The sequence below is a fragment of the Carassius auratus genome, chromosome 1 (assembly GCF_003368295.1).
Source record: "Carassius auratus strain Wakin chromosome 1, ASM336829v1, whole genome shotgun sequence".
Lineage (NCBI taxonomy): Eukaryota > Metazoa > Chordata > Actinopteri > Cypriniformes > Cyprinidae > Carassius > Carassius auratus.
Genome location: NC_039243.1, coordinates 16457686 through 16471280, shown reverse-complemented (window position 1 = coordinate 16471280; position 13595 = coordinate 16457686). Strand labels below are relative to the sequence as shown.

At 39.0% G+C, this 13595-nt stretch overlaps 1 pseudogene; it reads left to right on the top strand.

The window, feature by feature from the left end:
* Positions 1-11157: 11157 nt before the first annotated feature.
* On the top strand, positions 11158-13154 carry LOC113087746 (coagulation factor X-like; annotated as a pseudogene).
* Positions 13155-13595: the final 441 nt, after the last annotated feature.

The window sequence follows — 13595 nt, the reverse complement described above, 5'->3', positions numbered from 1 at the left end:
TATCGTAATACAAATTGAAGTCAAGTCACCTTTATTTTTATAGCGCTTTAAACAAAATACATTGCTTCAAAGTAACTGAACAACATTCATTAGGAAAACAGTGTGTCAATAATGCAAAATGACAGTTAAAGGCAGTTCTTCATTGAATTCAGTGATGTCATCTCTGTTCAGTAAAATAGTGTCTGTGCATTTATTTGCAATCAAGTCAATGATATCGCTGTAGATGAAGTGACCCCAACTAAGCAAGCCAGAGGCGACAGCGGCAAGGAACCAAAACTCCATCGGTGACAGAATGGAGAAAAAATCCTTGGGAGAAACCAGGCTCAGTTGGGGGGCCAGTTCTCCTCTGACCAGACGAAACCAGTAGTTCAATTCCAGGCTGCAGCAAACTCAGATTGTGCAGAAGAATCATCTGTTTCCTGTGGTCTTGTCCTGGTGGTCCTCTGAGACAAGGTCTTTAAAGGGGATCTGTATCTGGGGCTCTAATTGTCCTGGTCTCCGCTGTCTTTCAGGGCTGTAGAGGTTCTTTCTAGGTGCTGATCCACCATCTGGTCTGGATACGTACTTGATCCGGGCGACTGCAGTGACCCTGTTGGCTACGGTGACCTCGTAATAAGAGAGAAACAGACAAATATTAGCGTAGATGCCATTCTACTAATGATGTAGCAAGTACATTGGGTGTTATGGGAAGTGTTTCCGGTTCCGGTTTACCTAATTAATGCAGCCTAAAAAAACGTGGCTTTCTAAGGAAAGATTGCGATCAAATAGCACACCTAGGTTCCTAACTGATGACGAAGAATTGACAGAGCAACCATCAAGTCTTAGACCGTGTTCTAGGTTATTACAAGCAGTGTTTTTAACACCTCTGTTTTTTCAGAATTTAGCAGTAAGAAATTACTCGTCATTCCAGTTTTAAGATCCAATAAGACTAATAGAAAGATACAACCACGATCCGATGATAAGAGCAGGTCATTTGTAACTCTAAGGAGAGCAGTCTCAGTACTATGATACAGTCTAAATCCTGACTGGAAATCCTCACATATACCATTTTTCTCTAAGAAGGAATATAATTGTGAGGATACCACCTTTTCTAGTATCTTGGACAGACAAGGGAGATTCGAGATTGGTCTATAATTAACTAGTTCTTTGTGGTCAAGTTGTGGTTTTTTTGATGAGCAGCTTAATAACAGCCATTTTGAAGGTTTTGGGGACATATCCTAATTACAATGAGGAATTAATAATAGTCAGAAGAGGATCTATGACTTCTGGAAGCACCTCTTTTAGGAGCTTAGATGGTATAGGGTCTAACATACATGTTGTAAGTTTAGATGATTTAACAAGTTTATAAAATTCTTCCTCTCCTATAGTAGAGAATGAGTGGAACTGTTCCTCAGGGGGTCTATAGTGCACTGTCTGATATGATACGGTAGCTGACGGCTGAATGGTTGCAATTTTATCTCTAATAGTATCGATTTTAGAAGTAAAGTAGTTCATAAAGTCATTACTGTTGTGGTGTTGGGAAATGTCAACACTTGTTGAGGCTTTATTTTTTGTTAATTTAGCCACTGTATTGAATACATACCTGGGGTTATGTTTGTTTTCTTCTAAAAGAGAAGAAAAGTAATCGAATCTAGCAGTTTTTAATGCTTTTCTGTAGGATAGGTTACTTTCCCGCCAAGCAATACGAATTACCTCTAGTTTTGTTTGCGCACCATTTTTCGGCTGCTCTCTTTAGGGTGAGAGTATGCTCATTGTTCTATGGTGTCAAACTGTTTTCCTTAACCTTCCTTAAGTGTAAAGGAGCAACTTTATTTAAAGTGCTAGAAAAGAAAGAGTCCATAGTTTCTGTTACATCATCATGTTGTTATGGATATGCTAAGGAATTTCGATACATCAGGAATATAACTTAAAAGCAGTCTTTTATTGTAAAAGTGATGGTTCATAAATACTTGTAACAAGAAGTAGAATTTACAATTTTGGCTATATGAAGTTTGCACAGAACTAAATACTGATCTGAGATATCATCACTTGGCTGAATAATTTCAACACTATCAACATCAATTCCATGTGACAGTATTAAATCTAGAGTATGATTTTGACAATGAGTAGGTCCTGAAACATGTTGTCTAACACCAATAGAGTTCAGAATGTCTATAAATGCTGATCCCAATGCATCTTTTTCATTATCGACATGGATATTAAAATCACCAACTATTAAAACTTTATCTGCAGCCAGAACTAACTCGGATGTAAAATCACCAAACTCTTTTATAAAGTCTGTATGGTGCCCTGGTGGCCTGTATACAGTAGCCAGTACAAACATAACAGGGGATTTATCATTAACATCATTAACTTATAACAGTAATCTTGGGGGGTGGACTCATTTAAAATAATGTAATCATCAGGTTTTAGCCAGGTTTCTGTCAAACAGAGCACATCTATATTATGATCAGTGATCATATTATTTACAAAAAGTGTTTTCGTAGAAAGGGATCTGATATTCAATAAGCCAAGCTTTATCATTTGTTTATCCATATTGCATCTGTTTTTTATTTGTTCAACCTCAATTAAATTGTTAATCTTAACTTGGTTTGGATGTTTTTTGTATTTTCTAGTTCGGGGAACAGACACAGTCTCTATAGTGTGATATCTAGGTGAAAGAGTCTCTATGTGCTGAGAATTAACTGACCTCTGTGACGGGAGGCAGCTAGCAGACGGTCGGTTTAGCCAGTATGTCTGCTTCCTGACCTGGGCCCCAGTTAGTAAGGGATAAACACTAAGACTATTTGCCATATTTCTAGAGAGAAGAGTGGCGCCACCCCAGGAGGGATGAAGACCATCTCTTTTCAACAGGTCAGGTCTGCCCCAAAAGCTCATCCAATTGTCTATGAAATTGGTCTATGATTGTCTATAAAGCTGACAGTTCATTCTTATATTTTAAATTATATGAACTTATTATCTCTATCTTGTAACACAAACATGGTTAAGCTGTGCAGTAAAAAAGACTGATAGGGACATCCTTTGAAATATTACTTAACACTATTTACAATGTATTGGCATACTTGTAACACTATATTATATATGATCTTAATTCTTCATAATTTAATTTAAAATATATGTTTATTTACAAGAGTAACAATTTACTATGCAACAGAAAATAATTCAAAATGTATCTAAATTCTATTCAATATCTAACCCAATTTAATTATCTTCTCATATTGATTTAAAAGACTCCCAACCTGTTGTTCTTTTGTTTCTGGGACAGCATGGGCTACCAAATTTTTTTCTGCACTGTACAAGACAGCACACTATTCAGACCTGGGAATCAATGCAGTTCCTCCTGTAACTGCACTGAATGGTTTAGCACCTCAGTATTTGAATGCAGTACTGTAGTTTAGAGGCTTCTCACCTCTGCAGCTCTAGCAAAGCACTCTCCAAGGCTACCATCTTCCTGCTGCATCTGAATGAGGTTGTTAGGCATCTGAAAGTTCACGGGTAAATTAGAGGTCATATTTTCAGACACTGTATGAGCAGCATATTCTACTTTGTCTCTTTGCTCTTTTAATCTTTCTCTTCTTTGGCACCCCAGCTCCAATCTCTATATTGAAGAAAGGTAAAATACTTAGTGTGTATTCAATCTCCTCTGAATGGTTTTCATTGCTCTTGTCACCACCATGTGGCACTTTTTTGTTGGGTGAAACAACTCCAGCAGCACTGGTATATCCCAACCCAGAATCACAGGGAAAGACAAATTATCAGTCACGCCCACCTCTGTGGGTAAGTATGATCTTTAATCTTGACATAAACATTGGCGATAGGTAACAATCTTTCATCCCCATGTACAAAGCAAATAGGTAGTTTGTTCACTGTGCTGATCAGAGAGGGTGATCAACTTTTTTTTACCACTGTCTGGTCTTGTCTAGTCTTGTCACTGTCTGTGTCAATCAAAGCCGTCAATTTCTCTCCATTTATCTCTACATTTGTAGCTCTCAAAGAGCTTGGTGATTTAATTACATCCTTCCTTGATACAAATCATAGCTGTGTAAGCTGAGCTGATACCTTTGGACAGTTTGGTCTAGTGTGCGCTTCTTGACCACACAGGTAACATATGAGAGGCTGTTTAGGAGCAAAATGTAACTTCGCTGAAGTAGTCTTTCCCACATAGGGCTTGCCAGATCCCTCCACCTTTCTTTGCTGAAACTGAAGCATGTCAGGGAAACGGCGATCATTAACAGGTCTCCAAGCCCATGGCTTATTCTTTTCTCTGATTGCAACAAACACATCCGTCAAGGATGCTACCTCCTCTGCCGTTCTAGGATTTATTTCTCGAATCCACACCAGAAGTTTGGGAAACAGCATTTTAAGATATTTTAAGACATCATATTTCTCTAAAATGGCATACTTCACTTTATCATAGTCAGTAGACTGTCAGCAAAGGGATTAAATGCCAAACCCAATCAGTTTTAGTCCACCTACTAGCAACAGCAATCCTTTCAAAAGGAACAAGGAAGTGCTGATTTAAACTTGAGATGAAACCACGGAGTGTCCATCAGAACCAGGAGGATCCATATCAGGCCTTTCCCAGCCAACATCAGGTAACTGAGGATAAGGAGAGGTACGTGCTTGGTCCTCTATTTGTCGGATGTCGGAGGCAGGCCTGCGGTTAAAACAAGCCAAGTGTCTTCTGCAATCAGCCAGTGTGTTAGTCCATTTTGACCCAGAGAAAGAGCTGACAGTGTCTTGTGATGCCTCGCCATATGGCATTGGAGCCATACTGTCGCACAGGATGGGGGACGGCTCAGAGAAACCCATTGCATTTGCGTCAAGGACGCTTACTAAAGCAGAAAGGGGGTATGCTCAACTAGACAAAGAAGGCCTGGCTATTGTGTTCGCTGTGAGGCGTTTTCACCAATATCTTTACGGCCGTCCTTTCACAGTTTTCACAGATCATAAGCCGTTGATGAGCCTGTTCAGTGAACATAAGGGCATTCCTTCCATGGCGTCAGTTCGTATCCAGAGGTGGGCACTGATATTGTCTGCCTACCAATACCGCATAGTATACCGAGCAGGGAAAGAAAATGCCAATGCGGATGCATTAAGCAGGTTACCACTTCCAGACATCCCTGCATCCACTCCACTGCCACCTGAAACTGTTTTCTTGTTGGAGAAGTTGAGTGACTCACCAGTGAGCGTGAAGCAGATCAAAACCTGGACAGAGAGAGACAAAGTCTTGTCAAAAGTCAAAAGATTTATCCTCCAGGGCTGGCCAGGCAGGTTGGTAGACATAGAGATGAAACCTTTTGAGAAAAGGAAAAATGAGCTCTCAGTTCAGGATGGTTGCATCTTTTGGGGTTCAAGAGTGGTGGTACCGCCACCAGGAAGAGCCAGAGTACTGCAGGAGGTCCACATAGCCCATCCTGGGGTGTCACGCATGAAAAGCCTAGCAAGGGCATATGTCTGGTGGCCAAATATGGATCGGGATATCGAAGACAAGGTTCAGCACTGCAAGGAGTGCCAGGAAAACCAAAAAATGCCCCCACCAGTTCCTCTTCAGCCCTGGGAATGGCCTAGTAGGCCTTGGTCTAGGTTGCATGTGGATTTTCCGGGCCCATTCATGGGGCGAATGTTCTTAGTCATGGTGGATGCCTGCACCAAGTGGCTGGAAGCACACATCTTGAAAAACATCACATCTCCCGTGACAATTGACACACTGCGACAAGTGTTTTCTATTCATGGCTTGCCGGATGTTGTCGTCTCTGATAATGGGCCAACTTTTACGGGAGAGTGTTTCCAAGAATTTCTAAAGAAGAATGGAATTAGACATATTTGTACAGCCCCTTTTCACCCTGCTTCAAATGGGCTGGCCGAGAGAGCTGTGCAGACGCTAAAGGAGGGTTTAAAGAAAATGTCAGGTGCAAACATTGAAACTAATCTATCTCGTTTTCTGTTTTAGTACCGAATTACGCCACAGACTACTACAGGTCTAGCACCCGCAGAGATGTTGCTGGGGTGGAAATCAAAATCTCATCTGGATTTGCTGCATCCGGATGTGGGGGAGAAAGTGAGAGTCAGCGCTGGTTACCGGGATCAATAGTCAAAGAAAGTGGTCCTCGCTCGTGTGTGGTGAGACTGTCAGACGGGTGGGAGGTCCGACGTCATCATGATCATCTGAGAAACCGGCACGCGTCAGAGCAGTGGAGTTGTTTCGAGCAAGCTGCTGGATTGGAAAACAAAGAGAGTTCTGAGTTGAAAGAAATGCTGGGCCCTCAGCAACTGCCATTCACACAGAGTTTGGAGCGGACTGTTGTGCAGGTGCCAGTGGAGACACCTTTGTCCCAGGACAGTGTACCCACCCCACTTGGGGAAAGTGCAGAGACTGTTCGGAGATCAAAACGACAGAAGAAAGCACCTCAAATGCTTAATTTGTAGCTCATAGTGGGAATGAGAGTTAAATAGTCGGTACAGGGGTCTTAAAGAGGAAGTTTTGATTTAATTATGTTGAATGGTTAATGTTCATGCTTTGGAGGGAGAGATGTTATGAAAACAGGTTATGGTACCTTTAAGAAAGGTTCTGGTTAATGTTGTGTTTCCCCTTTAGCGTGTTTGCTGTAAGGGAAATTGGGACCAGTTGCTTTTTGCTGTTCTGAGTGTAATGTTAAGAGATTGCGATAGTAAAGTCCCTGATGTGCTAAACTCTGCCTGGACTCCATTTATTACACCACCCAACAAAACATCTTTACAAATTCACATCTTATCACACAAAAAAATTAAACCAAAACAAAAAGAAAATAAAGTTAAACATTCCAACAGAAACCAAACCAACAACAACAACAACAAAACTAATCTCAAATGAACGAAGGAACAGTTTATAAAGGAAAAGATCGGCCTGTTACAATTAAGAGAGAAACCTCACATTCAACATATAACATTAAATAAATCAAAATCAAATCAAATAAAAACATTAAATCAAGATATAAGAAAAACTAAATCTAAATTAAGTACCATAAATGTACAGTACAAACAACAAAATCAACTAATCAAAAGACATCAACTTTTCCTCATCCACCGGGCAACCACAGCAAATGGTATATCTGGGCATAACCATTATTGCTTAAATTCTCTGCTCTAGATTGGACTCTAATTATGTCACACCAGGATGCAGCTGCAGTGGACCATGCCGGAAGATCCTCACCACACGCATCACCGATAAACCTTAAATAAAGAAATGTTCTTCGTATAGATGTATACGTATACGAGAGCATGTGGATACGTACAGATGCATGTGGTGTGTAAGTAAGGGATGATACATCCACATTACAAACACTCGGGCTGTCACGGGGGAAAAGCATAAAGAAGGAGGCTGGACCAGCTGTGGGCCAGAGCATCTGTGTCTCCAGGTGGGACCTGGAGTTTCAGCCATAGAAGGCCAAGCTGCAAAACCAGGGCTGATGCATGCAACACTGACTGAGTGCCATGAAACAGCTTGAAAGATCAAAGACTATTTTTAATATGACTCCAACTGGATTCGTCTGAAAGAAGAAAGTCATATACACCTTGAGGTGACTTGAGGGTGAGTTATTTATGGACTAATTTTCATTTTTGGGTGAACTAACCATGTAATGAATGTATGACAACCAGATAAAGAATGTTTTTGTCTTCATTGTGATTGGGGTTAAATGCTTAGGGACACTTTTGCTCTGTTTATGTTGGATTTAGGAAATGGAATAAAATTAATTAAATTGCTTTCAGGATAACTGTATTTAGTGTTACAAGTAGTGATGGGACAATTGATACCGCAGCTCCGATGCTCAGACACAGTTTTCAAAGCACTATTGTATCACACACTGTGCTGATACTTGAATCATCTAAGATTTTAAAGGGAATTTGAACAGAATCACTGTTTTACGGCTGATCAATGAGACGGCCAGCGTTTCACTGAATGAGTCATTTAACATCAACTCTGCACTTGATAATAATATCCAAAGTAAAGTGAAAACACTATTAATTAGCACAGTAACAAGATCGGCAGTTTAAGACATTAACTTGTAAGCACAAAACACAAGATAATTAACTTTTCAATATGAATAAAGCTTTATTAGATAAATCTAAGACATATAAACTAATCTAACACATAAGCACATGCACTTACACATTCACAAGTTGCAGGAAGATAGAAAGTTAGGAAATTTTGTAACTTTTACTAAGGCTAGCAGACGAGCGGCAAACAGGGCAAATTAATCATCCATGAGCTCCACCACAGAAATTGCAGATGTAGAAGAAGCAGAATTGTTGTCTGATGCAGTCTGATGTATTAAAATTGTTAAACAATAGTCTGCCTGAAACTGAAGCAAGATCTGGTCACGATCACTTCTTGAGCGAGGGGTGTATGACGTGGATTTTGGAGCTTGACACGTCACTGTTATCAAGAAAAGAATTGAAAAGAGGTGAAGCAGAAGGACAGTACGGAAGAGTGAGTTGGGATAGATGGGTCTTGCTTGGGGAGTGGAGTATCCTGCATATGAGAATTTTTGAGCTCTGAAGGAACTAAAGAACTGTTTTTTGGTGCCACTGTGGTTGACTGGGCGAAAAGGCCAGCAGACTAGGAAGTGTGAGCGGCTGTAGTTTTTTTTCCCTCTGGTCTTTGCCGCAGCCTCTGGATTAGTGCACTGTAGATGATTAAATTTAGAACAGCAAGCTGGGGGAGAAAGAGAAATGGATGAGGACTGGGTCTTGTTGGGATGTTGAGGTGTTTGTTGGGATGCTGGAGTTGTTATTGTAGTTAAAAAGTAGATCATAGAGTCGAGCTTTTGATGATCTGCAGGATAAATTAAGTCTGGAGTTTGAGAGTGCTTGACGTAGGCTGTTGACAGACCATTTTTGAATGGGTGGAATAGGAGGAATGGCAGCAGCAGAATTAAGTGATGGATGTGGCGCAGTTACCACTGGTAATACTGAAGGTGGAGGGGAGAGAAAAGTTGATCTGAAGGAAATATGGAGGTCATCTGGAGGTCCGGTGTGCCTAATTCTTTATGACACAACCAAAAGATGCTGAAACTGCTAAGACTGGAGAGAGGTAAGCAACTACTTATATGCTCTGGCTTTTGTAAAGTAGTAAAGTGTCCACTGGATGCACTCGGCCAAATCTTAATGGGAGTGGTTGGTCATCTGGATACTTTTAACCTACTGCTTTATGAATACTGTGAATTCTGACATACTACTCTTGTCTTATATAGTTTGCCTATTATTAGTATAGTGATAAATACATTTAAATTTAAGTATTTGGCAGATGCTTTTATCTAAAGCAACACTTCATTCAGGTTTATCTCAGTTTATCTTGCCATTAATAATATAACAATCTACTGATTGAACTTTAGGTTTGCTATAATGTAGTATAACACAAATAAATAATTGTGTTTTGTGCTGTAAGGCCACTCTATTGTTCATGTAAAGTCATGTTGTATTTCACATCTTATGCTTAGATTTTAATACGGAAGGCTGGTAGAGAAGGGTGTGGGTCCAATGATAGTGAAGGGTGACGTGTGCCCTAAAGGACAGTGTCCATGGCAGTTGAGGGTTCATGAGGAAATCAGATTAACAGTATGTTGATTCCATGATCAGAATCATTTTTTTTTTTTTTTTGCATGTCACAGGAGAACAATATTGTTTCTTCTCCCAAAGAAACTTTCAGAGATCTCTGTTTGGTGGTTTCTCAGACATCTCTGTGTGTATCCTCCACAGGCTTTACAATAACTTTATGAATGATATAAATGCAGTGGTGTTATTCTAGATTCCCAATGGATTCTCACTGAAGCTGGTCACTGAGGAAATACTTCACATTGTGGATCGCTGGATCGGTTTTCACCATGGAAGAGCCCGGTGGAGTACAGCCCAGTGTCGTCACATGTGGTTGCCGCAAGCCCACCAGCCACTCCTTCTGTTCTTCAAATCTGCTGGCCATTCCTTGCTCAACCCGAACTGTGTGACACATTTTATGAAGGACAGTTTCCTGATCCTGCAGAGTAGCCTTTTAATGGGTAGGGGGTGGAGAATATTTAGACATTAGACCTTTGAACCTGCAGCAGAAGACATGGTCAGATAAACAAAACTGCTGGTCAACATGCATCTCCTTTCAGTATTTTTTATCTCCTTGGGTCATTACTGCTGTCATTCAGCTGTAGGTACTCTAACTAAACCAACTACTAATCCTCATTATACAGCCAAATCCAGTAATATGTATAATGGTGTTGTTGGTTATAATGCAGTCTAATGTGTGTGTGTTGTAGTAGTGTGTGATATGACGATTTTTTATCGTGGACGATAATATTATCTCCACGATCTGCTTTGAAGAAATATCATAGTATCGTGCTACAGCGCATCTATCAGCTGCAGTTCTGGCACCTCCGTTGTATACTTTCACAGCAGAGTTAACTCATATTAGATGTGTGTAGGTCTTAAAGTGACAGTAGGCCTATTAAACATGCAGCATACTGTCATTACTGTCAAGGGATTCACCCTAAACTTTAATTTCTGTCATTATTTACTCACTGTCACATTGTCCCAACCCTGTATTTCTTTCTTGTGCTAAACACAAAAGAAGATATTTTGAAGAATGTGGGTAACGAAACAGTTGCTGGTCCACATTGAATTTGATAGTAGCAAAAAATACTATGGAATCACTGTGGACCAGCAACTGTTTGGTTTTCCACATTCCTCAAAATAGCATTTATGAAGAAAGAATAAGAAAGAAACTCATTCAAGTTTAAAACCACTTTTGAGTGAGTAGATGGTGGTAAAAAAATAAAACACAACATAATTTTTTTAATTGAGTGAACTATTCCTTTAACTTTAATAAAACAAAAGAGACAAACAGAGAAAAATCACTCACTGCTCCTGACTGAAGAAATTTAATACAGTTGCTTTAGGAATCAGTTTATTTAGTGTTTTATTTTTATATTTGTTCATTCAATTTCTTGAATGCTCCTGTTAAATTTGACTATTTGTCAATCTTTTATCTTTGTTATTAAATGATTTTTATCATTCTCCTTTTTGGCCTAAATATCTGCCATTCCTTTTTTTTTTTTACATTGAAAGGCTTTGTCTTTATAATAGGGAAATAAGTTTGGCTGTAATGCCCCAAGTATGTTGTTATCAGTATTCATGGGGAAGGACAAGGCTCATGGGGTTTTTGTTTCTGCACCAAACGGGCAAACTCTGGCTGGTTTGAAGAGCTGAAGATGGGTAATCTGGAAAGGGAGTGTTTTGAGGAGGAATGTTCATATGAGGAGGTGCGGAAGGTGTTTGAACACACAGAAGCTACAGTACAGTCAGTATTACATGTGAAAAACACACATTCAGTGACTGACAGTATTGTACTAGGTCTGATATATAGTAAATGATGTCTAGAAAACTAGACATCATTCTCTGTTTGAATGCAGTGGTAAACTTGACCTTAAACTGCGCGCTAAATGAGAACCGTTTCGTATATCGACATGAAATCCATAACAAAAGTCTTTGTATTTTATTGTGCTGTCAAACCGATTAATCACAATTAATCACATCCAAAATAAAAGTTTGTATATATGTTAGTGTATATATATATATATATATATATGTGTGTGTGTGTGTGTGTATATATATATATATATATATATATATATACATATATATATTCATGAATGTGTGTGTGTGTGTATTTATTTATAGATATGCATAACACACACACATTATGTAAACAAACCTTTATTTTGGATGCAATTAATGGTGATCGATTTGACAGCACAAATATTTTATTAAGGTAATACAAGCAACTAGTTATGTCAGACGTCTAACTAATGTCTCCATACAGAATGAGTTCTGGAAGAGACTACGATGGTGAGATTTTGAAATTGTTTTTGAAAAAGCAACATCTTCATGACGTTGTCCTTCATTCTGCATTGTTTAAGATGAATCTTTGTGTTTGTACGCAGTTAAAGATCACTGCGAATCAAATCCATGTGAGAATAACGGGCTCTGCAGAACCTAGAACGCAGAATCCTATGTGTCTGTTGTGCCCGGCTTCAGCGGACGCAACTGTGAGCAGGGTAAGAGCATCAGTGCAAATGCAGCATTTCTGGAGCTTTACACAAAATAGTACTGCAATTTAGTAATTTCAGCTATATTTATTTTTTTATTAATTAAATTTTTCAAAGTAGTGTCTACCATGAACAAAGTTTAACATTCAGAAAGAGTATCATGATAACCAGGTCATTTAATTAAAGAACAAAGGATCAAGAACATTCTTGGCTTTTACTCCTCAACGATTAAAGACATTCCTGACTCCTGCTTGGATGATAACGGTCAGTGTGAGCACTTCTGCATGGAGGAGGATGGTCAGCATAACCTTTCCTGTGTTGATGGCTATTTCTTAGAGTCAAATGGTCAGAGCTGCCTGACAATTGGTGAAAGCTAGCTAGTCACAGTAATTCAACATTAATATAGGCAAAATTTCTGTTTACCATTCGTAATGTATTCAGATAATGTCTTCGGCTTTTATTCTGTATGCTAAGTGATTCCAGCTCTCTGTTATAGAGGCTTTTCCATGTCGGAAGGTTCCTCTTCTTCAGGGTGGAGGTGCTGCTACGAACCCTCAGGTTGATGTTAGATCTTATATCGTTGGTGGAGCCGAATGTCCTAAAGGACACTGTCCCTGGCAGGTATTAGCAGTCACCATCACAGAATCCATGTTCCCGGGTTATTCTGGACTTTACTGTCAATTATCTGTGTGTGTGTGTGGGTGTGTGTGTGGGTGTGTGTGTTGATGGACAGTTGTTGTTGAAGTATGGTCAGAAGGGTTTCTGTGGAGTTGTGATCTACAAACCCACCTGGTTTCTCACATATGCAAACAACATGAGATCACAACAACTGCAGCTTCAAGGTGTGCCAAATTTAATGTGAACAGAATTCATTGTAATACTTGTAATAATTTTGATAGTCTACTTTAGAAGTTCTACTAACTTTTTGTAACTCTGCAAGTGCATCAGCTTATTCTACTAGCATTAACCATAACCTAATGGTCTAATACTCTGATGAGAGTTAGTTGACAGTTAGTTAATTGTAATAAGTAGCATGTCTAAATTGGACTATCAAAATAAATTGTAACCAAATTAGGGCTTCATGACATTGGGAAAAAAAACTCAGACATTGTGATTTTTGTTGTTGTTCTGCAATATATATTGCAGTATATTTAATATCTACTGCAATATTAAAATGTAAAAAATAATAATAATGAAAATCACCATATTACTTAAATAGCTCTATTTGAAAAATAACAAATGATAAGGGGGATTTTGTAGGTGACTAAATCAGCATAGAAAATAACAAACAAATTAAAATCATGGACAAATATAATAAAACAAAAATACAAATGATTAAACAGTGCTTTATATTTTCCAGGTAAGTCTAAGAGTATTCAATTCAGGTACAGTACTGTAACAATTCATTTAAAATAACTCTGCATATTCAAGTTTATTGGCATACTGTACCAGGTGAGGAAAACAAGTTTCCTTGAGCAATAAGATTCTTATTTTGCTGTCCACAATATATGCCAAGTGCAAAAA